The following is a 27945-nucleotide window of genomic DNA, read 5'->3' as shown; positions in this document are numbered from 1 at the left end:
AATATTAAACACCTCTAGCAAATATTTATCATTATTTATATATTCTAAAAAAACTTTACTGATTTAACATAGGGGACTAAATCCTAGTTTTATTTATTTGAAAGACAGAATTCCAGAAAATAAAGCCAATGAGAAAGAGATTGTCTATCTGGTTCACTCCCCATCCATCTACAACAGCCAGAGCTGGGACAGATTGAAGCCAGAAGTCAGGGAAGTCCATGTGGTTCTCCCACATGTGTGGCAGGGGTCCCAGCACTTGGGCCATCTTCTGCTATCCCAGGCATATTAGCAGGGTACTGGATTAGAAGTGCAGCAGCTTGGACTCAAAAAAGCACTCTTATGGGATGCAGGTATGATAGACTGCATTTAACCGATGATTCTGCCCCCCACTTTGAAAATTTTTAATGTCAGGGCCAGTGTTGTGATGTATGGGTAAGGCCACCACCTGTGATGCTGGCATCCCATATGGGCACTGGTTCATATTGCAGCTGCTCTACCTCAGATCAAGCTCCCTGCTAATGGCCTGGGAAAAGCAGAGGAAAATGGCACAGGTGTTTAGGCCCCTGCTACTGATGTAGGAGACCTGAATGGAGCTCCAGGCTCCTGCCTTCAGTCTGGCCCAGTGCTTGATTATTACAGACATCTGGGGATGAACCAGTAGATGGAAGATGTCTGCCTCTGTCTCTCTCACTCAGCCTTTCAAATACATAAATAAATCTTTCAAAAATTCTAAACTTTGGGATGTTGACTTAGAATTATTTCTTATTGGGGCTGGTGCTGTGGCATAGTAGGTTAAGCCTCCACCTGCAGTGCTGGAGTGCTGGCATCCCATAAGGGCACTGGTTCAAGTCCTGGTTGCTCCATTCCAATCCAGCTCCCTGCTAATGACCTAGGAAAGCAGTGGAAGGTGGTCCAGAATCCTTTAGCCCCTGCACCCATGTGGGTGAGTGGAAGGAGACTCCTGGCTTCTGGCTTGATATCTGCAAGGTCCAGCCATTGCAGCCATCTGGAGAGTGAACCAGTGGATGGAGGACCTCTCTCTCTCTCTCTCTCTCTCTCTCTCTCTCCCTCTCTCTCCTTCTCCTCTCCCTCTCTCTGTTATTCTGATTTGCAAATATTAAAATAAATAAATCTTAAAAAATTATTTCTTATCCTTGGTAACTTACTGTTTAGTGAAAACTTAGCAGGTAACTTTGAACAGTTATATGTTAACAACTTATGAAAACATTTACCAAAAGGCCCAATGCCTTCTATATATTTTAAGAAGCCAAGAGTACATGTATTTAGAAAACTCTATCTTTTACACTTAGCAATTCAAAAAAAAATCATCCTACTGCAGAGTAGCCCTTGGTCTCTCTAGCTGCTACACTGCTTTATCTCTCTGCAGCCACTGTAAGTCAGAGATGCTCTTATCCCTGGGCAGGAAAACCTGAGGTTCATTACCTCATGTCAAATTGGATAGGGGCCCCAAATCAGTAATCCATCCCGTGATCACCTTGATGAGAGGATCTGGGTTGCGCATGGCACAAGCATCATGGGCCATCAGGAGTCGGATTCCCTTTGTACCCACAGTCATCCTCCTCACCTTGCACAGCTTGTACTGGGCATTCTCTTCAGTGTGTGTTCAGTTTGTATACCACCTCCAGCTCATGTCTGCCACCACATGGCTTCTGCTGTGATGTAGTGAACAGCAAGATGGCCCCTTGGTGTCAAAGATCAGGCAGAAATGCTCACCTGTTGGCTTGATGCTGATGTTTGCTCCATCTCACACATATCCATGAATCCAGCAAGGCTTGCAGCATCAGCTTGAACCTTGCTGTGGATTCTGACCCAGCACTGCTACATTATCTTCTCTACCTCCTCTCCAGTCAGTGAATACTTGAGTTTATATCTCAGGAAGATGAGGAGAGGGAGACATCCCTTAGGTTGCAGGGACCTGATGATGCACAAGGTGCCACAGCAAAGACCACCAATTCATTTTTTAGCAATTATACTTACATTGCCTTAGAAACTAAAACATTAGATAAGTATGGCTAATCTCTTAAGTCATGATCTTGCCAAAGAACAACTTTAAATTGGACTTCATAGGAAGCAATGAACATTGCATCATCTTTTCATCTATTGTTTGTGCTTAGGTGAAAATTACGTTGTGATTTTAAATCACACAAATAAGCACAACCAACTTTTACACATACAACAGTACACACATATAATGCATAGCATACATTATGGCACAGAAAAATATAGAAATCTCTGCAATTCTTTTTAAATCTTTTAATCAGGCCCTATGGCTCACCATGTGGGTAGCCAATTGTACAGATATGAATGTTGATAAGAGGAAAGAGCTTATTTCTACAAGCTGGCATCTTGGGGAAAGAAATATCTCTCTTTTTTTAAGATTTTATTTATTCATTTGAGAGACAGAGCCACAGAGAGTGGGAAAGCCAGAGATAAAGGTCCTCTACCAGCAAGACCACCCCCAAAATGGCCACAATGGCCAGGGCTGGTCTGATCCAAAGCCAGGAGCCAGGGCCTCCCCCATATCCCCCACACGGGTACTGGGTCCCAAGCCCCCCTGGGCATCTCCCACCACATTCCCAGGCCACAAAGCAGAGATCCAGAGCAGGAGAGGACCAACAGGGACATGAAATGGTACCCACATGGGATGGTGGTACTACAGGTGGAGGTCCAGCTCTATATGCCACAGTACAGCCCCAGAGAGAGAGAGCTCTTGATATAAAATGTAATATCTCTGTTACAGGTTAAATTTTTAAAAGATTTATTTATTTATTTGAAAGTCAGAGTTACACAGAGAATGAGAGGTAGAGAGAGAGGTCTTTCATCCAAAGGTTCACTCCCCAATTGGCTGTGATGGCCAGAGCTGTGTCAATCCGAGGCCAGGAGCCAGAGATTATTCTGGGTCTCCCACTTGGGTGCAGGAGCCCAAGGACTTGGGCCATCTTCTACTGCTATCCCAGGCCATAACTGCTAAAGGGTTTCTTAAAGGACAAGGGTAGCTTCAGGGGAAGGTAAATAAAACAATGAGTCACCTTAATTGACAATATGTAAATGCCCAAGCTTTTTTTCTGATGAGGCCTCTTAACCAGGGGGCTCAGCATCAGTTGGGTGAAGGCTTCTTTGTTAACTGGGGCAAAAGTCCACCATTATACAAATGCTACTATTCACCAGAGTAATTCAGGCAATATACAATATCAGTAATTGATTTTTGCTATATAAAATGTGAAAAGGAAAAGGGAAGGAGGATGGCTTTAGTATGGTTAAAATTCCTTTTTAAAAGCTCCAATCAACTGAATATAATTATTTCCTCTATTGGTAACCTCAGTTAACCCTATTGTTCCTCAGTGGAAACCTGAAAACTTTACTTCAGCATTTAACTCGGAAAGCAACTCTAGTCCCAGTGATGGTACTGGACACTAACATACATAAACATAATTATATCTTCATTTCATATTCAGTAGGCACTCTGTTAGAGAAACATCTTTTATTGCATTATTAACTCTTGTTCCTCATAGTCAATTTTATCAGAGGCATCTGGAAATTTACAATAGATTTTTTTAAATTTTTTAAATTTATTTCACAGATGGTGAGAGAGAGAGACAGAGAAAAAGGTCTTCCTTCCATTGGTTCACCCCCCAAATGGCCACTATGGACAGCGCTGTGCAGATCCAAAGCCAGGAGCCAGGTGCTTCCTCCTGGTCTCCCATGTGGGTGCAGGTTCCTAAGCACTTGGGCCATCCTCCACTGCCTTCCTGGGCCACAGAAGAGTTGGACTGGAAGAGGAACAACTGGGACTAGAACTCGGTGCCCATATGGGATGCTGGTGCTGCAGGTGGAGGATTAATCAAGTGAGCCATGGCGCTGACCCATACAATAGATGTTTAAGAGATCAGGGAGCCCCAAGGTCTCTGCTCTACTATTGGGTTGAGGTGTTAGAGTTGGATTGCTCTTGCCACCCCAAAAATGCTCCAAGAGACTTTCTCTCATGCAATTAACAAAGGGTAAGGTTTATTGATGATCCGACATGTCGGGGCCCCCGTCCCAATACAGGAGAACGGCCCCAAATAGTCTTGGGTTGGGGTTTTTATACACGTTTAAACAAAGAAAATCAATCATTGCATAGATCAGACAGAGGTATAGAGTAAACAATTGATACAGGTTAAGTGATTTTACAACCAGTTGATTTATGAATACAGGGAGTACAGGATATCGAGTAAGGGCCTGATTAGACCTCAGAGAACCATATGGCCTATACAGGGAGTATCAAAAAGCCTCCTATTGCCAAAAGGGAGGGCCACACAACAAACACAACAAGGTTGCAGGAACTGCCTTGATGATACCTAGGAATGCAGCTGAATGGCGATAAGGGCCATATGGTGGGGTCAGGGTTCCAGGAGGCAAAGAGATATACGGTGACTTCTTCTATCTTACTTAGGTGAAACTAAGGTTAGGCTCACATTGGGGTAATTACTGACTAATTAACTTTATAGAGGATGGCTATGCAGAGCAAGTCTAACGAGGTCAGGAAAGTTCACCAGAGGAGGTGGGGGGGAGCGGCTTTTAACTTTTTAACCCTACAGAGGTAGAACTGAAGCTTGGGCAGCCATTCTCCTGCATTGCCCAAAAGAGATAAACATTGGAATGTATTCTTTGTCCTTGAAACACAATTGGAGGGCCTGCACTGTGGCTGTGGCATAGCAGGTAAAGCCGCTGCCTGCAGTGCAAGAATCTCATATGGGCACCGGTTTGAGTTCTGGTGAAATTGGAGAAGACCCCCTAAATTTTACACTAAAATGTGGCCCCTTAAAGTTCCCTAGAAATGCTATCTAGGGTGCCATATGTGCTACTGGAATTTTGGGTGCCTTACGATTTCACCACGGGCTTATTACTAAATCCCCAATATTAATAAGCCCAAGAGGGTTCTTGCCTAATATTTAGAGGAGAATTCTAAATACCGGCACAGATAAATGAGGCAGCATGGTACATTTTAAGCTTTTATTTAGTGAGAAAAATACATAGGAGAGTGAGAGCTTTATTTAAGAGAGAGGTAAATAGGGGTTCATACCAAGCACCAGGAACCAGCCATGTGGATGAGCATCTAGGCCAGGAAGCCTAGAGCACATGGCCCAAAGGCCATGCGCCCTGGAGGTGTGGGGCTACAGCAATCCCCCTTCCTAGCAAGAGGCCAGGGAAAAAAAGCTGGCTGTGCCAAGGGGTGGCCCAGCTTTTAACCCACTTCCAAAGGAGAGTGGTTAATTAACCTGATTGGCTGGTGGGCATCCAGGTGTGGCCAGGTAGGGGGATGAGGTCACACAGCAGCGTGGTGAAGGCATGGTCTTCCAGTTCATAAATCTGATCAATTTTAACCTGTATGCCTGCCTACTTCACTGGCTGCTCCATTTCTAATGCAGCTCTCTTCTATTGCCTGGGAAAGCAATGGAAGATGGCCCAAGTCCTTGGGCCCCTTGCATCCATGTGGGAGACCCAGAAGAAGCTCCTGGCTCCTGGCTTCGGATCGATGTACCTCTCTGGCCATTGTGGCCATCTGGGGAGTTAACCAGAGGATGGAAGCCTTCTCTCTCCCTCTCTGTGTAACTCTGACTTTCAAGTAAATAAAAAATTTTAAAGAAAAAACTCAATTGGGTCTCACACTCTATTGTCTTCATACTCCACCCCTTACAGCCACCTGAAAGACCAGTTCCAGGAATTCCCCTCTGCTTGCTGCCCCCTACCTCACCCCCATCCCCCACCTTCCCTGGGGGTCAGGGCCTTCAGTCAGGTGTTCCATCATGGGCACATTGACAGTGGCAGTTGGTTACCCATCTCTACGGATTTATTTTCTCTGAATAAATTCGGTCTGGATATAAATTGGTACACTGCCTCCTCTCTATTCTGTGACTCTTTTCCTAACAGGACACCCTCCCCCCGCCTCTGCCTCTCTGTAATTCTGCTTTTCAAATAAAATAAACATTTAAAAATTCCACTTAACAACCACCTTCTCTTAAATTTAACACATATGCAGGCCATGCAATATTACAGTAGAACACCATTTTTTTCTTAGTCATAAGATCCTGACTATATCTTGCCCAATCAGCCACGATGCAACTCAAGGTGATTTTGGATGGAAATTAAATTGAACCACTCATATTTCACCAAAGAGGAAGAAATCCTCATACAAACAATCAAATGAGAACTCTTCCAAAAAATATCCAAATTTCCTCACAGGGAGGCTGAAGTAAAAATCTTAGAATCTGTCTCCCACACACCAGTATCACAAAAAATGACCTAAACCAGGTCCAAATGCCATGAGCCCAAAGAGCAGAGGCAGAAATTGCAGGTATGCCCCTGGTTCAACTTACCCAGTCTCTGAGCTGTTGACTCTAGGCACAAAGGGGAGCCATGGACTCCCTGCAAGGTAGCTAATGCACAGCAGGAAGATAAAAGAAAGTCCCAGAGAGAAAGTGCTCTCAGAAGCTGCTGGGATGTCCCCAGAGTCCCAGCTAAAATATTAGCTCAAGAGCAGCTCTGGGGTGGAGGTACAAGTGACCATTGCCCTCCTTACTAATGTGAAAGGGTTAAGCCACTTGAAAAATACATTCCAGGGGCCAGTGCTGTGGCTCAGTGGGTTAATGCCCTGGCCTGAAGTGCTGGCATCCCATATGGGCACCAGTTCTAGTCCCGGCTGCTCCTCTTCCCATCCAACTCAGTGCAATGGCCTGGGAAAGCAGTAGAAGATGGCCCAAGTCCTTGGGCCCCTAACCTGTGTGGGAGACCCCGAAGAAGCTCCTGGCTCCTGGCTTCAGATGGGTGCAGCTCCAGCTATTATGGCCAATTGAGGAGTGAATCATTGGATGGAAGGCCTCTCTCTCTCTGCCTCTCCTCTCTGTGTAACTCTGACTTTCCAATAAATAAATAAAATCTTTAAAAAACAACAACAATACATTGCAGACTTCTGGGCTAGCTCACCAATGTTGTTTCCAGACACATAATCTGGCTCTTGATGCTCACCGCTTCAATTCGCCATAGCTGAGTGCTGGCCAGAGGAAAGGGTGTATTTCCAGAAGGCAGCTACAGTCTTGGGAAAGAAAGTCCTCTCAAACCAAAGAAGCCTTTTGCTACCAAACTGTGCAGCACAGAGGATGTTTAAAGGGACAGGGGTAATTGGAGCACCAGGCTTGAAATAAAACAATGAGTCTATTCAATTGATAATTATGCAGATTTTCAGACTTTGTTCTGAGGAAGCTCCCACCAGCCAGTCAGGGGAGTCCAGGGTGTCAGGTGGGAGGTGCATTCTGCCTCAGTTGGGGGGAGGGTCTCTGTCAGCTGGGTCAAAAGCCTGCCCTTCCAAATCATCTCCTTTTTTTCTGTAGGCTTCTGAAACTCTTCTGCAAATATTACTCACAAGATGAGGGGAATGTAGGGTGCTTTCATTAGGACTACCATGCTGTTGGAGGAGGGTGATTGGGGGTTTATAAAGAGGTTCTAAGGCAGGGGGTGCTGGTGTAAGGACTAGATGACCTAATGGGGAGTCCTTGTAAGAGTGGACAAGATGCTTGCTTCTCCCCAGGACCTGTCTATTAGCAGTTTCTAGCTTTATCATGAGAATATCCAGGAAGCAATGATCCCACCCTTCTGAGCTTCTAGTTTTATCATGAGAATAGAAAGAATGTGCCTATCCTACTATTCAGCTGGATTTTTGTTTTACAAGAGCAAACTAGACAGGATTTTGTCCCCAGCCTCTGATTGATTGTTAGCTGTGATTATTCTGCTCATCCAAATTGCAGTTAAAAAACTCCATCCATTTTTCAGGTCTCCTTCTCGTGGAGATTCCCTTATTGTAAGGTCACCACAAAACACACCAAACACTGGAGTAAGGGAAAGGATTTATTGACTAAAACACAGCAGGCCAGAGGGGAGAAGCAAAGAAGGAAAACAAGGAGAAGGAGAATGTGAGAGATAGAGGCCAGGAGATGGAGAGAAAGAGGGAGAGAGGAGAGAGCTAGAGACAGAAGATGAGAACAGCTGAGAGGAAAGGGGAAAGGAGAGAAGGAAGCAAGACAGAGCAGAGAAGCACATGTTCAGGAACAGCTCCTTTTAAAACTTAGCTGGAGGGCAGGCAGGGAAGCAGGAGCAGTGAATCCCATTAGAATGAGAGTGGAGCTTCACACCAGTGGTTAGGCCATGAGGCCACCTGGCTTCTACTAATGGCCAAGAGGGGGGGCATACAGGCCACAGGTGCTGGGAATCCTAGACAGCGCATTCTCGAGCTAGGAATACAGGGACCAGAAGTGGGTCTGGGTTTGCAATGCCCGACCAGAGGGAGGGAGCCAGCCAGCTGAGGAGCAGCCAGGTCCATCCTCCCGGGAAGTGCCAAAGGAGGCTTTGGGGGTGCGCTGTGCCAACCTTGGCTTGGCCGGGGAATCCCTCCCATCTCTGTGCCTCCGGCCGTCCAGGCAGGCTGCAGGGTCGGGCTTGGCCGTGGGCCTATGGAGCTTGCTGCCCTGCCCGTGGGCGGGGCCTCCACACGCCAGCCAGGTGGCACAGGGTTCCTGGGACTGCACCTTGTCCCGGCCCAAGGGAGGTTGGGGGAACCGCGGAGGCACAGAAAAATAGCAGGAATATACAGGCCACAATCTAATACCCCTGAATAGCAGCAAGTGACAGCAAAATACATTGTGAAGGAGTCTGGAGAAACTAACAGCTTCATTTCATATTCAGGTGAAACTCAGTCCTGTATTAATAATCAGTATGAGCTACAACTTCTTGCATGTCATGTTAGTGTGTGAGACTTTTGTAAACTAGTTGTGCCCAGTGAAAACTGTTAGTAATTACATATACGGTCTAGATAAGTGGTGAGCATGCATCACAATAAGGAGTAAGATTAACTCAATCATAAAACCATGAAGTTCCCAAAAGAAAAACAATAAAATAAATCAAGGGGCCGGCACTGTGGTGTAGTAGGCAAAGCTGCTGCCTGCAGTGCCAGCATCCCATATGGGCACTGGTTCAAGTCCCTGCTGCTCCATTTCCAATCCAGTTCTCTGCTATGGCCTGAGAAAGCAGTAGAAGATGGCCCAAGTCCTTGGGCCTCTGCACTCATGAGGAAGACCTGAAGAAGCTCCTGGCCCCTGGGTTTGGATTGGCACAGCTCCAGCCATTGTAGCCAATTGGGGGAGTGAACCAGCAGATGGAAGACCTCTCTCTCTCTGCCTCTCCTTCTCTCTCTGTGTAACTCTGACTTTCAAGTGGAGGGATAAATCTAAAAAAAAAAAGATACAGACTAGCTCAATGTATTAAAACACAAGATCCATTTTTTACTGCCTGTAATAAACACATCTCGGCTACAAAGATACATACAGACTTTGAAAGTTAAAGGATGGAAAATGATATTCCATGATAACAAAAAGTAAAAAAGAGAAATATTAGCCATGATAATATCATGCAAAACAGACTTTAAAGCAAAAACTATTAAACAAGACAAAGAAAGGCATTTTGTATTAATGAAGGAATCAATCCAACAGAAAGATAAAACTATGTTAAATGTATATGTACCCAATGCCAGGTGTATGATTGCTTTTCATTTTTTTATGATTCATTTATTTATTTGAAAAGCAGAGCTACAGAGAGAGAGAGAGAGTTCTTTAATTTGCTGGTTCACTCTTCAAATGGCCAGTGGCCAGAGCTGAGCCAATCAGAAGCCAGGAGGCAGGAGCTTCTTCTGGGTCTCCCACATGGATGCAGGGGCCCAAGGACTTTGGCCACCTTCTACTGCTTTCCCAGGCCACAGCAGAGAGCTGGATCAGAAGTGGAACAGTGAGGTCTCAAACCAGTGCCCATATGGAATGCTTAACCTGCTTTGCCACAGTTCCAGCCCCAATGCCTGATTATTTAAAAACCAAGGTTAATGGATCTTAACAGAAACATTGACTTCAATCCAATAGTAATGGGTGACAGCAATATCACAGTTACATCAATACACAGGACAACTAGACAAAGAAAAATCAAAGAAGACAACTAATCTACACTATGGACCAAAGTGACAGAATTGACATATACAGAACATTTCATCCCATAGTTGCAGAATACACATTCTTATCACCAGTGCATGGAACTCCTTCTAGGACAGATCATATGTTAGGCCATAAAGCAAATCTCAGCAAATTAAAAGAAAATGAAATCATACCATGTATCTTTTCTGACCACAATGGAATGAATCTGAAAATTAAGAACATAAGAAACTCTAGAAAGCATGCAAGCACATGGAGTCTGAACAGCCTGCTCCTGAATGAACTGTGGGTCATAGAAGAAATCAAAAAGTAAATAAAAAATTACAGGAAAGAAGTGAAAATGACAACATACATGTCAAAACTTATGATATACAGCAAAAGCAATTCTGAGAGTTAAGTTTATAGCAATTAGTGCTTACCTCAAAATTGGAAACGGATCAAACAAATGATTTAACAATCCATTCAAAAACCTAGAAAAACAATAAACCAAATCACAAGTTAGTATGAGGAAAGAAATTCTTAAAATTAAAGAAGAAATAAAATTGAAACAAAAAAGAAACAAAAGATCAGTGAAATGAAGAGCAATTATTTTTGAAAAAATTAAAATTGATGCACCACAAGCCTAAATAATTTAAAAAAAAAAGAGTGGAGAAGACACATATTAATAAATTCAGAAATAAAAAGGAAATGTTAGATACCACAGAAATAAAATTCATCAGAAATTATGAAAAAAGCTATATGCCAACAAATAGGGAAATTTAGAAGAAATGGATTGATTCATAGACAGCACAAACTACCAAACATTGATGCATGAAGACACTGAAAACCTAAACAAAACAATAACCAAGATGGAGACTGAATAAGAAATAAAGACCCTCCCCACATAGAAAAAGCCCAGGATTGGATGGTAACATGCTGAGCTCTACCAAACTTTTAAAAAAAAAAATGAATTCCAATTCCCCTCAATCTATTTCAAACAACTGAGATGGAGGAAATTCTCCCACACTGCTTCTATGAGACCAGCATAACCTTAATTCCAAAACCAGAAAAACATACAACAAAGAGAATTATAAACCAGTATCACAGATGAACAAAATATGATTGTTCACTTGGGCCTAGTGGTATCCCTGGTATGCAGGAATGGTTCAACATATGCAAATTAACAAATGTGACACATCACAATAACAAATAGAAGAATGAAAACTGTTTGTTTATTCATCCTGAGAGAGTGTTGTATTTTATCAAATGGTTTCTGCATCTATTGAGATAACCATACAGGTTTTTTTAGTTATTCTTTTTTTTAAGCTTTATTTTATTTATTTGAAAGACAAAGTTAGAGAGAGGCAGACACAGAGAGATCTTCCATCTGATGGATCACTCCCCAGATGGCTGCAATGGCCGAAGCTGCACCTATCTGTGGCACAGCAGGTTAAAGCTCTGACTTGAAGTGCTGGCATCCCATATGAGTGCCAGTTCAAGTCCTGGCTGCTCCACTTCTGATCCGGCTCTCTGCTATCGCCTGGGATAACAGTAGAAGTGGCACAAGTCCTTGGGCCCCTGCACCCTTGTGGGAGACCCAGAAGAAACTCTTGGCTGTTGGCCAGGAAATGCAAATAAAAACCACAATGAGGTTACACCTTACCAGAGTTAGAATGGCTCTCATACAAAAAATATGAAGCAATGACTGCTGGTGAGGATGTAGGGAGAAAAGTTCCCAAGTACACTTTTAGTGGGAATGTAAACTTGTGCAACCTTTACTAGAGTCAGTATAGCGATTCTTCTGAAATCTGACAGTATATCTACAATATGACCTAGCCATCCCACACTGTGAATGTACCCAAAAGAAGTTAAATTGGCATATTAAAGCTACCTGTATGCCCATGTTTATTACAGCTCAATTCATAATAACTAAGATATGGAATCAACCCAGATGCCAATCAAGTAATGACTGGATAAAAAAATATGGTATCTATGCACTATGGAATACTACTCAGCCACAAAAAAGAATGAAATTCTGTCTTTTGCAATAAAATGGATGCAACTGGAATCCATCATGCTTGGTGAAATAAGTGAGTCTCAAAAAATACAAATATTGTATGTTTTCCTTGATATATATTACTAATATACAGAGTATAAAAGATGTAATGTGTAGGAGCAAAATTTGCATTTTGAGATTATTGTTTATAACATTTTCTTTACTCTCAAGGAACAGTGGTTTTCTTCTACATTCTATTTCTTGAATCCTTCACTTTGTGGAGGGTCAAACATGATTATAACATAAACTGAAAGTATGTCTTGTAAAAATTAAAAGTAAAATCATAATGGAGGGAAGAAGGTTGGGAGCCTGAGCAGGAGAGGGTAGGATAGGAAGTATCAATTTGTTCCTAAATCTGAATATATGAAACACATGAAATTTGTTCACCTTATATAAATAAAAAATTAAAAATAAATAAATTAAAGCAATCAAGAGAACAATTCAATTTCAAAAGCACCAAAGGTAATAAAATACTTAGGAATAAACTTAACCAAGGAAATAAAATACCTAAACATTGAAAACTATAAAAGATTACTGAAATGAATTAAAGATCACACAAATAAATGTGTATATATACACTCTGTTCATGGATTATAAAATATATATAATAAATCAATGTTCCTAGTGATCTACAGATTCATATCATTCTTCATAATATCCCAATAGTTATTTTAGTCAAAAATTTAAAAAACTATACAGAAAATTAATATGGAATGTCAAAGTATTTAAATACCCAAATATTCTTGAACATAAGATCAAAGTTAAAGGCCTCACATTCTCTTAATTCAAAAGCAAATGTAATCTAAAAAGTGTGATATTTGAACAAAACCAGACATACAGGCACAGATTTGGTCTCAGTTGAGAGTCTGGGTAAGATATCTTCATTGCATACTACAGTGTTTATGTTCAACTCTCACCTCTGGCTTCTGAAACCAGCTGCCTGCCAATGGAAAATATGGGAGGCTGTGGGGATGGGACATGTAACTGGGACCCTGTCACCCACATTGGAGGCCAGGATTTTGTTTCCAGTCCAGACCTGTCATTGCAGACATATGCAGAGTGAACCAGAAGATAGGGGTTCTAGCTCTCTCTGCCTCTCAAATTAAAAAATAAAAATATTAAGTGTAAATATTTAATGTAATAATCAGAAAATCAAGATTTGATAACCTCATCAATAAAGAAAAAAATTGACTAAATTCAATTTATGATTAAAACCCCAAATAAACTGTTAACTGAGGCAAACTTCCACCACAGAAAGGGCACCTATGGGAAATTTACAATAAACTCTTGTAAAATGGGAATAAGACTGCTACTTTTTTTTTTTGACAGGTAGAGTGGACAGTGAGAGAGAGAGACAGAGAGAAAGGTCTTCCTTTGCCGTTGGTTCACCCTCCAATGGCCGCCACGGCCGGCACGCTGTGGCCGGTGTACCGCGCTGATCCGATGGCAGGAGCCAGGAGCCAGGTGCTTTTTCCTGGTCTCCCATGGGGTGCAGGGCCCAAGCACCTGGGCCATCCTCCACTGCACTCCCTGGCCACAGCAGAGGGCTGGCCTGGAAGAGGGGCAACTGGTACAGAATCCGGCACCCCAACCGGGACTAGAACACAGTGTGCGGCGCTGCAAGGTGGAGGATTAGCCTATTGGGCCACAGTGCCAGCTGAAAAAGGTCTTTTTTATGTTGGCTCTGCCCCCAAATGGCTACTACGGCCAGAGCTATGCCGATACGAATCCAGGAGCCAGGTGCTTCCTCCTGGCCTCCCATGCAGGTGCAGGGCCCAAGCTCTTGGGCCATCCTCCACTGCCTTCCCAGGCCACAGCAGAGAGCTGGACTGGAAGAGGAGCAACCTGGATTAAAACCTGGCACTCATATGGGATGCCAGTGCCGCAGGTGGAGGATTAACCAAGTGAGCTATGGCGCCAGCCCCACAAAACTTGAATTTTATACTGAAAAATTACAAAAAAAAACATACAATTTTTAAATGAAGCATTGATTTCAGTAAGAGATTTTAATACTGCAAAAGTATATTCTTCTGGGCCCAGTGCTGTGTTGCAGTGGGTTAAAGCCCTGGCCTGAAGTGCCAGCATCCCATATGGGTGCCGGTTCTAGTCCTGGCTGCTCTACTACCTATCCTGCCCTCTGTTATGGCCTGGGATAGCAGTGCAAGATGGCTCAAGTCCTTGGGTCCCTACATCCATGTGGGAGACCCAGAAGAAGCTCCTGGCTCCTGGCTTTGCGTCAACACAGCTCTGGCTGTTGCAGCCATCTGGGGAGTAAACCAGTGGATGGAGGACCTCTCTCTCTGTCTCTACCTCTCTCTGTAACTCTGTCTTTCAAAAAAATAAAATAAATCTTTTAAAAAACTATACTTAATATAAATCATTGTGGAAATGTAAATCAAAACCTTAGGGAAATAACACTTCTTATTAAGTCAAATGACTCTGATTCACTATAGATGAATGTTGACATGGATGTGGAGAACAGGGAACCCTCATACATTTCCAGTAAAATATTGCAGCCACTCTAAAAATAATTTGGCAGTTTCCAAGCAATTTCTACATGGGATTATTTATTGCTTCAGCAGTTTCTCTGCCAGGCATGCCACTAAGAGAGACACAATCCACAGGCACATGAATACTGAAGCAATATTTATGAAACCAAATGTGAAAGCAACCCAAATACTGATATGTAAAGAAAGCAATGTTTAGTATATCTTTTATACTGCTATACAATTTGACAATCAAATTATAGATCACAAAATAATGCAATTCAAAAGACAAAGAAAGGGAAGAAATGCAAAGCCATCCCCATATACTCTAACATCCCATTTCCCATTAAGACATGTCCAGGAAAGGTCAATCTCTGGAGATAGGTTTAGATTAATGCCTGTGCTGGGGCTGATGGTAAATGAGGAGTGCTATAGATAATATGAAGCATTTGGGATTAATGGAAATGTGTTTATATTAGAATGTGCTTATGATTACATAACTTGCAACACAGCACAAAGCATAGACTATTCACTGAAAATAGGAGACAGGACTGGGCAGACTGAATTTGGGCCTCATGGCAGAAAATAAAATGAACAAATATGAGGGGGTTTCACATATTTTCTGGAACATGAAATTGAAATATGTTCATTTGGGTTGAAATATATTTAAACCCATAAATGCAAAGGCCTTACAATTCATGGACATTGTTTAGTATGAAATAACCATGCATGTTTTTCAATAAAATTTTACACCAAAATTAACATGCAATTTAATTCCATACTTCTTGTGATATTGTCCTAATTAAAATTAATTCCATATACTCTTTTTTTAAAACTTTTATTTAATGAATATAAATTTCCAAAGTACAGCTTATGGATTACATTGGCTCCCCCCCCATGACTTCCCTCCCATCTGAAACCCTCCCCATTTCCGCTCTCTGTCCCCTTCCATTCATATCAAGATTCATTTTCAATTTTCTTTATATACAGAAGATCAGTTTAGTATACATTAAGTAAAGATTTCAACAGTTTCCACCCACATAGAAACACAAAATGAAAAATACTGTTTGAGCACTCTGGCCTCAGAATCAGCCCTAAAGGCATTCCGATCTGGCTGAAAAGCCCATGAGAGTATTTCAAGCATGGAAAGCCAAGACACTCTGGCAAAAAAAAAAAAAAAAAAAATAAATAAATAAATGAAAGATCTCTGTGAGTGAGATCCCAGTGGAAAGAACAGGTCTTCAAAGAAGGAGGTACCTTTCTCTGAAGGGAGGAGAGAACCTCCACTTTGACTATGACCTTGTCTAAATATGATAAGAGTTGGAGAACTCAAAAGGCTTCCATAGCCTTGGAAACTCATGACTGGAGCCTAGGGAGATTACTGATGCCATAAACAGGAGTGTCAATTTGTAAAGTCAACAACAGGAGTCACTGAGCACTTACTCCTCATGTAGGATCTCTGTCCTTAATGTGCTGTACATTGAGATTTAATGCTATAACGAGTATTCAAACAGTATATTTAACTTTGTGTTTCTATGGGGGTGCAAACTGTTGAAATCTTTACTCAATGTATACTAAACTGATCTTCTGTAAAAAAAAAAATAACAATTCCCAACTTGACTCTCACTGGGATTAAACATGACAATAGGTCTGATCTGAATTCATCATCATTTAAAAAATCATCTATTATTTTTCACTTTATGTTTCTGTGTGGGAGCAAACTGTTGAAATCTTTACTTAATGTATGCTAAACTGATCTTCTGTATATGAAGAGAATCAAAAATAAATCTTGATGTGAATGGAAGGGGAGAGGGAGTGGGAAAGGGAAGGGTTGCGGGTGGGAGGGACGTTATGGGGGGGGAAGCCATTGTAATCCATAAGACGTATTTTGGAAATTTATATTCATTAAATAAAAGTTAAAAAAAGAAAAATACTGTTTGAGTACTCATTATAGCATTACATAACAACATACAGCACATTAAGGACAGAGATCCTATATGAGGAGTAAGTGCACAGTGACTCCTGTTGTTGACTTTACAAATTGACACTCCTGTTTATGGCATCAGTAATCTCCCTAGGCTCCAGTCATGAGTTTCCAAGGCTATGGAAGCCTTTTGAGTTCACCAACTCTTATTTAGACAAGGTCATAGTCAAAGTGGAGGTTCTCTCCTCCCTTCAGAGAAAGGTACCTCCTTCTTTGAAGACCTGTTCTTTCCACTGGGATCTCACTCACAGAGATCTTTCATTTGGGTCATTTTTTTGCCAGAGTGTCTTGGCTTTCCATGATTGAAATACTCTCATGGGCTTTTCAGCTGGATCCGAATGCCTTTAGGGCTGATTCTGAGGCCAGAGTGCTGTTTAGAACATCCGCCATTCTATGAGTCTACTGTGTATCTCACTTCCCATGTTGGATCATTCTCCCCTTTTTTATTCTATCAGTAGTATTAGCAAACACTAGTCTTGTTTATGTGATCCCTTTGGTTCTTAGTCCTATCATTATGATCAATTGTGAACAGAAATTGATCACTTGGACTAGTGAGATGGCACTGGTACATGTCACCTTGATGGAATTGAATTGGAATCCCCTAGTGTCTTTCTAACTCTACTGTTTGGGGCAAGTCAGCTTGAGCATGTCCCAAATTGTACATCTCTTCCCTCTCTTATTCCCACTCTTATATTTAACAGGGATCACATTTCAGTTAAATTTCAACACTTAAGAATAACTGTGTATTAATTACAGAATTAAACCAGTCATATTAAGTAGAACAGACAAAAAAACTACTAAGAGGGATAACATATTAAGTTGTTCATTAACAGTCAGGGCTATGGCTGATCAAGTCCCCATTTCTCATAGTGTCCATTTCACTTCAACAGGTTTCCTTTTTGGTGTTCAGTCAGTTGTCACCAATCAGGGAGAACATATGATATTTGTCCCTTTGAGACTGGATTATTTCACTCAGCATGATGTGTTCCAGATTCCTCCATTTTGTTGCAAATGACTGGATTTCGTTGTTTCTTACTGCGGTATAGTATTCTAAGGAGTACATATCCCATAATTTCTTTATCCAGTCTACCATTGATGGGCATTTAGGTTGGTTCCAGGTCTTAGCTATTGTGAATTGAGCTGCAATAAACATTAAGCTGCAGACCACTTTTTTGTTTGCCAATTTAAATTCCTTTGGGTAAATTCCAAGGAGTGGGATGGCTGGGTTGAATGGTAGGGTTATATTCAGGTTTCAGAGGAATCTCCAGACTGACTTCCATAGTGGCTTGACCCGTTTGCATTCCCACCAACAGTGGGTTAGTGTCCCTTTTTCCCCACATCCTCGCCAGCATCTGTTGTTGGTAGATTTCTGTATGTGAGTCATTCTAACCGGGGTGAGGTGAAACCTCACTGTGGTCTTGATTTGCATTTCCCTGATTGCCAGTGACCTTGAACATTTTTTCATGTGCCTGTTGGCCATTTGGATTTCCTCTTTTGAAAAATGTCTATTGAGGTCCTTGGCCCATCTCTTAAGTGGGTTGTTTGTTTTGTTGTTGTGGAGTTTCTTGATCTCTTTGTAGATTCTGGTTATTAACCCCTAATCTGTTGCATACTTTGCAAATATTTTTTCCCATTCTGTTGGTTGTCTCTTCACTCTCCTGTTTCTTTTGCAGTACAGAAACTTCTCAATTTGATGCAATCCCAATAGTTGATTTTGGCTTTGACTGTCTGTGCCTCCCAGGACTTTTCCAGAAACTCTTTGCCTGTGCCAATATCTTGAAGGGTTTCTCCAATGTTCTCTAATAATTTGATGGTGTCACGTCGTGGATTTAGGTCTTTAATCCATGTTGAGTGGATTTTTGTGTAAGGTGTAAGGTAGGGGTCTTGCTTCATGCTTCTGCACATGGAAATCCAGTTTTCCCAGCACCATTTATTGAATAAACTGTCCTTGCTCCAGGAATTGGTTTTAGATCCTTGACCAAATGTAAGTTGGCTGTAGAAGTTTGGGTTGATTTCTGGTGTTTCAATTCTGTTCCATTGGTCTATCCATCTGTTTCTGTACCAGTACCATGCTGTTTTGATTACAACTGCCCTTTAGTATGTCCTGAAATTTGGTATTGTGATGCCTCTGGCTTTATTTTTGTTGTACAAGATTGCTTTAGCCATTCGAGGTCTCTTGTGCCTCCATATGAATGTCAGCATCATTTTTTCTAGATCTGCGAAGAATGTCTTTGGTATCTTGATTGGCATTGCATTGAATCTATAAATTGCTTTTGGGAGAATGACATTTTGATGATGTTGATTCTTCCAATCCATGAGCATGGAAGATTTTTCCATCTCTTGGTATCCTCTTCTATTTCTTTCTTTAAGGTTTTGTAATTTTTATCGTAGAGATCTTTAACGTCCTTGGTTAAGTTTATTCCAAGGTATTTGATTGTTTTTGTAGCTACTGTGAATGGGATTGATCTTAGAAGTTCTTTCTCAGCTGTGGCATTGCTTGTGTATACAAAGGCTGTTGATTTTTGTGCATTGATTTTATATCCTGCCACTTTGCCAAACTCCTCTATGAGTTCCCATAGTCTCTTAGTAGAGTTCTTGGGCTCCCCTAAGTAAAGAATCATATCGTCTGCAAAGAGGGATAGATTTAGTTCTTCCTTCCCAATGTGTATCCCTTTAATTTCTTTTTCTTGCCTAATAGCTCTGGCTAGAACCTCCAGAACTATATTGAATAGCAGTGGTGAGAGTGGGCATCCCTGTCTGGTACCAGATCTCAGTGGAAATGCTTCCAACTTTTCCCCATTCAATAGGATGCTGGCCGTGGGTTTTTCATAAATTGCTTTGATTATATTGAGGAATGTTCCTTCTATACCCAATTTTTTTAGAGTTTTCATCATGAAAGGGTGTTGAATTTTATCAAATGCTTTCTCGGCATCTATTGAGATAATCATATGATTTTTCTTCTGCAGTCTGGTAATGTGGTGTATCACATTGATTCATTTGCACATACTGACCCATCCCTGCATACCAAGGATAAATCCCACTTGGTCTGGGTGGATGATTTTCCTGATGTGTTGTTGTATTCTATTGGTGAGAATTTTATTGAGGATTTTTGTGTCTATGTTCATCATGGATATTGGTCTGTAATTTTCTTTCAGTGCTGCATCTTCCTCTGGCTTAGGGATTAAGGTGATGCTGGCTTCATAGAAAGAATTTGGAAGGATTCCCTCTTTTTCAATTGTTCTGAATAGTTTGAGAAGAAATGGATTTAGTTCTTCTTTAAATGTCTGGTAGAATTCAGCAGTGAATCCATCTGGTCCTGGGCTTTTCTTTGTTGGGAGGGCCTTTATTACTGTTTCAATTTCTGTCTCAGTTATGGGTCTATTTGGGTTTTCTATGTCTTCATGTTCCAATTTAGGTATGTTGCATGTGTCCAGGAATCTATCCATTTCTGATAGATTTTCCTCTTTGCTGGCATACAACTCTTTTTAGTAGTTTCTGATGATTCTTTTTATTTCTGTGTTGTCTGTTGTTACGTTTCCTTTTTCATCTCTGATTTTATTGATTTGGGTCTTTTCTCTTCTTTTTTTAGTTAGTTGGGCCAATGGGATGTCAATTTTTTTTATTTTTTCAAAAAACCAGCTTCTCGCTTGGCTGATTTTTTGTAATTTTTTTTGGATTCAATCCTGTTAATTTCTTCTCTGATTTTAATTATTTCTCTTCTCCTACTACATTTGGGTCTGGTATGCTGCAGTTTTTCTAGGTCCTAGAGATGCAATGAAAGCTGATTTATTTGGTACCTTTCCAATTTCTTGATATAGGCACCTATTGCTATAAACTTGCCTCTCAATACTGCTTTTGCCGTATCCCATAAGTTTTGATATGTTGTGTTGTTATCCTCCTTTACTTCCAGAAGGTTTTGGATTTCTCTTTTGATTTCTTGAATGACCCAGTGTTCATTCAGGAGCCTGTTGTTCAGTCTCCATGTGTTTGCATACTTTCTAGGGTTTCCTGAGTTGCTAATTTCCAACTTAATCCTGCTGTGGTCTGAGAAGCTGCATGGTATGCTTCTAATTCTTTTGAACTTGCTGAGACTTGCTTTATGGCCTCATATGTGATCAATCCTCAAAAAGGTTCCATGCACTGCTGAGAAGAATGTAAAGTCTTTAGATGTAGGATTGAAAGTTCTGTAGATATCTGTTAGATCCATTTGGGCTATAGTGTCAATTAAATCTGCTGTTTCCTTGATCTTCTGTCCGGATGATCTGTCTATTTCTGAGAGTGGAGTATTGAAGTCCCCCAGTACAATTGTATTGGAATCTAAGTCTCCCTTTAAGTCCCTTAACATATCTTTTAAATAGACTGGAGCCCTGTAATTAGGTGCATATACATTTATAATAGTTACATCTTCCTGTTGAATTGAACCCTTAATCATTATATAGTGCCCCTCTTTGTCTTCTCTTAACAGTTTTTCTATTAAAGTTTACTTTGTCTGATATTAATATGGCTACACCTGCTATTTTTTTTTTTTTTTTTTGGTTTCTGTTGGCATGGAATATCTTCTTCCAACCTTTTACTTTCAGTCTTCATGCATCTTTGTCAGAAAGATGTGTTTCTTGTAGGCAGCAAATAGTTGGTTTTTGTTCCTTATTCCATTCCGCCAGTCTACCTTTTGACTGGAGAGTTAAGTCCATTAACATTTAATGTGACTATTGATACATAGTGACTTTGCCCTGCCATTTTCCCAAAGATATTTTCTAGTATATGCTTTGAGCTTCCTATGCTCTTTTACTGGTAGGTTTTCTTCCTTTACCTTCTTTCATATTGATGGCCATGTTTCTGTTTTTTCTGAGTGTTGCACATCTTTAAGCATCTTTTGCAGGGCTGGACGAGTGGCGACAAACTCTTTCAATTTCTGTTTGCTATGAAAGGTCTTTATTTCACCTTCATTCACACATGAAAGCTTAGCACGATATAAATTCTGGACTGGCAATTTTTCTCTCTTAGCCCCTGGGCAATGTCTTGCCATTCCCTCCTAGCTTGTAGAGTTTCTGATGAGAAGTCAGCTGTGAGTCTGATTGGAGATCCTCTGAGAGTAATCTGATGTTTCTCTCTTGCACATTTTAGGATCTTTATGTTTCACTGTGGTGAGTTTAATTACAACGTGTCGTGGTCATGTTTACTAGGGGTTACTAGGGGTTCTATGAGCTTCCTGTACTAGAATGTCTCTGTCATTCTCCAAACCTGGAATTTTTCTGCTAATATCTCACTAAAAAGGCCTTCTAATCCTTTCTCTCTCTCCATGCCTTCAGGAACTCCTAGAACTTGAATGTTGGTTTTTTAATAGTATCCTGAAGATTCCTGACAATATTTTTTAGATTTCTAATTTCCTCTTCTTTTCTTTGGTTTGACTGTATGTTTTCCTGTGCTCTGTCTTCTAAGTCCGATATTCTCTCTTCTGTTTCACTGACTCTGTTTTTTAGACTCTCTAATGTGTTTGTTATTTAATCTATTGAGTTCTTCATTTCATTTTGATTTCTCTTCACTAGCACACTTTTCTGTTCTACTAGTTTCTGCATTTCATTTTGATTCTTCCTTAAAATTTCATTTTCACGAGAGAGATTTTCTATCCTGTCCAATAAGGATTTCTGTAGTTCAAGGATTTGCTTTTGAAAACTTCTAATTGTCCTTATCATAAATTTTTTGAAATCCGTATCTTGCATTTCTTCTATCTCATCATCTTCATACTCTTGGCTTGGGGTGTTTTGTTTATTTGTAGGCATCATAGTGTCTTTGTTGATCTTGTTCCCTTGATTTTTGTGTTTGTTGCTTGGCATTGTTAGTTCTTCTTCCCTCACTGTGAGTTTTTTTTTAATACTATGTCTGTGTTAAGTGGACTGCCTGCTGTTGGAGGAGCCTTGGAGGCTTGAGATGGGTGTGGCCAGAGAAATCTGCTTGGTTCTTCCAGGTTAAGGGTGTGCAAAGGTGACACCCTCAGGTTATGCGTGGTAAATCTCTCTCTTTTTATTTATTTATTTATTTATTTAATTTTTTTAAACGTTTATTTAATGAATATAAATTTCCAAAATACGTCTTATGGATTACAATGGCTTCCCCCCCAATAACGCCCCTCCCACCCACAACCCTCCCCTTTCCCACTCCCTCTCCCCTTCCATTCACATCAAGATTCATTTTCGATTCTCTTCATATGCAGAAGATCAGTTTAGCATACATTAAGTAAAGATTTCAACAGTTTGCTCCCGCACAGAAACATAAAGTGAAAAATAATAGATGATTTTTTAAATGATGATGAATTCAGATCAGACCTATTGCCATGTTTAATCCCAGTGAGAGTCAAGTAGGGAATTGCTAATTTCTTCTTCTTTTTTTTAACAGAAGATCAGTTTAGTATACATTAAGTAAAGATTTCAACAGTTTGCTCCCACACAGAAACATAAAGTGAAAAATACTGTTTGACAGTTGAAATCCATACTTAATGTATACTAAGCTGATCTTCTGTATATTAAGATAATCGAAAATGAATCTTGATGTGAATGGAAGGGGAGAGGGAGTGGGAAAGGGGAGGGTTGTGGGTGGGAGGGACGGTATGGGGGGGAAGCCATTGTAATCCATAAGTCGTACTTTGGAAAATTATATACATTAAATAAAAGTTTAAAAAAAAAATACTGTTTGAGTACTAGTTATAGCATTAAATCTCAATGTACAGCACACTAGGACAAAGATCCTACATGAGGAGTAAGTGCACAGTGACTCCTGTTGTTGACTTAACAAATTGACACTCTTGTTTATGGCCTCAGTAATCACCCTAGGCTCTTGTCATGAGCTGCCAAGGCTATGGAAGCCCCCTGAGTTCACTGACTCTGATCATATTTAGACAAGGCCATGGTCAAAGTGGAAGTTCTCTCCTCCCTTCAGAGAAAGGCACCTCCTTCTTTGATGACCCGTTCTTTCCACTGGGATCTCACTCGCGGAGATCTTTCATTTAGGTCATTTTTTTTTCCCTAGAGTGTCTTGGCTTTCCATGCCTGAAATACTCTCATGGGCTTTTCAGCTGGATCCGCATGCCTTTAGGGCTGATTCTGAGGCTAGAGTGCTGCTTAGGACATCTGCCATTCTATGGGTCTACTGTGTATCTCACTTCCCATGTTGGATCATTCTCTCCCTTTTTTATTCTATCAGCTAGTATTTGCAGACACTATTCTTGTTTATGTGATCCCTTTGGTTCTTAGTCCTATCATTATGATCAATTGTGAACAGAAATTGATCACTGGGACTAGTGAGATGGCATTGGTACATGCCACCTCGATGGGATTGAATTCAAATCCCCTGGTATGTTTCTAACTCCACCGTTTGAGGCAAGTCAGCTTGAGCATGTCCCGAATTGCACATCTCTTCCCTCTCTTATTCCCACTTTTATATTTAACAGTGATCATTTTTCAGTTAATTTTCAGCACTTAAGAATAATTGTGTATTGATTATAGTATTCAACCAAAAGCATTAAGTAGAACAAACAAACAAAATACTAAGAGGGATAACATATCAAGTTGCTCATCAGCAGTCAGGGTGAGGGCTGATCAAGTCACCATAATTTTTTTTTTTATCAGGAGGTAAGTAATACCACACAGCTGAGCAGAATTGATGGTATTTAGCTTCCAATCTCTGGCTTCTGCCCAAAGAATCTGTGTGGGCTCAGTTTCTCCTGCGGACTCCCACTGGGTTGCCTAGGCCACTGAATTGTAGCACCTCAGTTCATTAGCTCTACACTTTTGTTATGTATATCCAGAATGGCACCTGCTCTTTGTCTCTTGCTCACCTTTGCAAGGTCAGTAGAGAGAGAAACTTGCCCATACCAGTACCTCCCGACTTTTTTTTTTCTTCCTTCTCTCCTGTAGTCAGTCTGATGAACTTTCCCTCCAAAAGCCTGCTTCCCTCTAGACTCTGTCCGCCGTTTCCCCACCAATGTCTCAGGTTACTGAGCTCACCTCCCCTTCCAGTGCCGATGTGTGGACTCAGAGCTGTGGGCGTCCCTGCTCTGCCCGCTGGTCTGTGCCACATCCACTAGATCCAGAAGGGTTTCCTCTACATTTTTTCCCCCAAGCCTTTCCCTGTGATTACCGTAATTCCTCTTTTATCAACCTATCTTTTCCCGGATTATCAGTGCGCATCCTCACTATTCTGCCATCTTGGCTCCACCCCTAATTCCATATACTCTTAAAGAAATACTTCATTTTTCTTATATGAAACAATTAAAAAGTTGTATTAATTACCATTGTAAGGTAAAATACTGCCTCCTAATCACTCCATTTAGAATGACAATATGCCAATTCATGGGGATGGTGCTGTGGCACAGTGGGTCAAAGCCCTGGCCTGAATGCCGGCATCCCATATGGGCACCAGTTCTAGTCCTGCTGCTCCTCTCCTGATCCGGCTCTCTGCTATGGCCTGGGAAAGCAGTAGAAGATGGCCCAAGTCCTTGGGCCCCTGCACTCATGTGGAAGACCCAGAAGAAGATCCTGGCTTTGGATAGGCTCAGCTCAGTCCATTGTGAACATTTGAGGAGTGAACCAGCAGATGGAAGACCTCTCTCTCTGTCTCTACCTCTCTCTGTAACTCTATCAAATAAATAAAATCAATCTTTAAAAAATGCCAATTCACATATTTCTAGATTATGTTTGTATGAATAAACTGCTTCCAAAGATCAGAATTTTAGTTGTGATACTAATTTAAGTATTTTAACACCCCTTAATGTTATACACCAAGAACGATGTTTTGAGTTTATTTTGTTGACAATAATTATGCATACCTATGGACTGCAGTGAGAGATTTTAATTCATGCATACAATTTGTACTGAATAGATTGGAGTAAACAACATTTTCCCTTCTCTGACATTATACTTCAGGGCCTTGGAGCACCTTTCCTCTATTTGTTCCTAAAATATGGGATAGCTTACAGTGGACTATAGTCACCCACAATGCTATGTAACACAAGGAACTCACTATCATCTAGCTCTGATTTGGTACCAATTACTCCATGAAGTTTTTAAAGAATTTCTCAATTAATTAGTTTCAAAGAAAAAGAGACACACAGAGAAACAGAGAGAGAGAGGGGGAGAGGGAGAAGGAGAGAGAAAGAGAGGACATTCTCATCCACTGATTCAAATCACCAACATCTAAAACTGTGGCTTTGCCAGACTTTTATAATGATTTAGGTATGACTGCAAATGTACAGGTGACAAAAGCAAAAATAAGGAAGTAGGACTGCAAAAAAATAAAGTTCTACATACTAAAGGAAAAGCTGAAAAGTAAAAGCAAGGAATGAGAGAAAATACTGGCAAATCATAGCTGATTAAAGGATTAATATAAAGAATAGACACAATTCAAAAGGAAATATTGTAATAAAAAATTGGCAAAGGATCGGATCAGTTTTTCCATAAGCAGCCAACAGGCATTTAAAAGGGTCTCAGCACTGCGCTCAAGACCACAATGGTTATGATCACACGTATGTAAAAATAGCTATTATAAAAAAGTAAAAAAACATAAATATTGAACCAGCATTGGAGAAAAGGGAACATATAAATTGTTTATAGAAAGTAAATTAGTACATCCACTATGGAGAACACTATGGAGGTGTCTCAAATAAAATTAAAAATGGAGCTAACAAATGATAAAGCATTCCCACTATTGGATGTGCATCTAAAGAAATAAAATTACTATCTCAAAGATACAACTGCACAACCATGTTCATGTGAGCATTATTCACACGAATAAGATATATAAACAAACATTGTCTATCAACAGATGAGTAGAGAAAATGCCAGACACACACAATGGAGTCACATTCAACCTTAACAAGGAAATTCTGACATTTTGTCACAATCTGGATTGAAAAGTTTGAATATATCATTGGCCTGATTGAAATGTCACAGAAAGATAAATACCACACAATCTCCCTTATTTATGGAATCTCAGAAAGTCAGACTTAAGCACAGAAGAGAATAGTGGTTGCTAGGTGCTGAGAGAGAAGGAAATGGAAGATGTTAGTTGAATGACACACATTTACAGTTAGGAGATAATGTACAGCTCAGAAATGTTATGAATATATGATTAGATATTCACAACTTGTTAAGGCACTAGGTTTTCTTTTAAAAACTATGTAAGGTGATGGATATATTAGTTTGATTTTCCTAATCATTTCAGAATGTATATGTACAAGGGAACTTCAAAAGGTTTGGAAAAACAGGATTAAACAGTGAAATTTCCATAAATTTTTAAAAAGTCTCTTCACATATCAAAACATCAAGGTGCAGGCCTTGAATATATACAAATTTTGTTTGTCAATTATACTCCAATAACTTTGAAAACAATCACCCTACATCAAAATTAAAACTCAAAAAAAAAAAAGGTTTATATCTTTGGGGTTGGGAAGGTTTTCATGGAACAGAAACAGTTTTAAAAACATTGATAAATGTGACTAGCTAAAATTTCTTATTTGAAAATTCAGGGAACATGTAAAGGCTCAGATGACATCCAAGACCAAAATACAGTGTCGTCTTGTCCCCCTAAAACCTCAACCAAAGCCCTGATCAAAATAAAACTGTTTCATTAACTTACCTGGTCTGTGACGCTGTTGTTACCAACAGAAAACGTGGTGAGACTCCCAGAAAGAGGTACGCTAAGAAGTCAGGGGCCATGAACTGAGACTCAGCTTCTGAACTATTCAGAAAACTTGGGGAATGCTGTCACCCCGGGGAGAAGAGGAACTGAGGATCCCATAAGTGACAGCTCTTCGCTGCAGGAACCCAGCACACAACCCATATGCTCCATAATGACCATCCTGTCCCCACTGCACAATCGGGGAAGACAAGGGGATGCCACCAACAGCTGCCCAGGGATGGCCCCTGGACTGTGAGCAGGAAAGGAACAGGACGCTGGGGTCCCAGGTGCCAGTCCAGGCCCCGTACTGCAGACCAGAAGGGGCTGAGTGGAGGGTTGTATCAGCAACGAGAGGGGGCCTACAGGCTCCAGCGACAACTTCTGGGAAACCCACATCCTGCCAGCCTTTTCTGACAACTTCCCCACCCTGCCTTCCCCTCTCCTCAAGCTCGGCCCCACACACCATGTCCCGAGGTCCTAGATGAGCAGCTTCCTGCGATGGAAGAAGGTACGAGAACAATGGACGTGGGCTACATTCAGAGTTCTGAGTGTTGGAGCCCCTCCTAGGGCCTCTCCACCACGGAACTGGTTGACTACTATGATGTCAAGATTCCATGGGATTACGTAGCACTTATGCTACCACACCTGATTGGACAGCTTGCCTAGCTGTGAGGATGCACCACGTCATAAAAGATGCAGCCAATCAGTGTGCTGCATAACTCCAGGTCTTGCTGGAGGCAGAAG

General features: G+C 40.9%; 1 long non-coding RNA gene across 1 annotated transcript; it reads right to left on the bottom strand.

The window, feature by feature from the left end:
- Positions 1-102: 102 nt before the first annotated feature.
- Positions 103-27915, bottom strand: LOC127489224 (uncharacterized). The gene is made up of 3 exons (XR_007917155.2): positions 27665-27915; positions 10445-10495; positions 103-1936 (listed from the first exon to the last, which is right to left on the bottom strand). It is a non-coding gene; the product is annotated as an uncharacterized lncRNA (long non-coding RNA).
- Between the last annotated feature and the right edge of the window lie 30 nt (positions 27916-27945).

Source organism: Oryctolagus cuniculus, chromosome 12, assembly GCF_964237555.1.
Source record: "Oryctolagus cuniculus chromosome 12, mOryCun1.1, whole genome shotgun sequence".
Classification (NCBI taxonomy): domain Eukaryota; kingdom Metazoa; phylum Chordata; class Mammalia; order Lagomorpha; family Leporidae; genus Oryctolagus; species Oryctolagus cuniculus.
The sequence above is the reverse complement of the archived record's forward strand: the minus strand, read 5'-3'. Positions and strand labels throughout refer to the sequence as shown.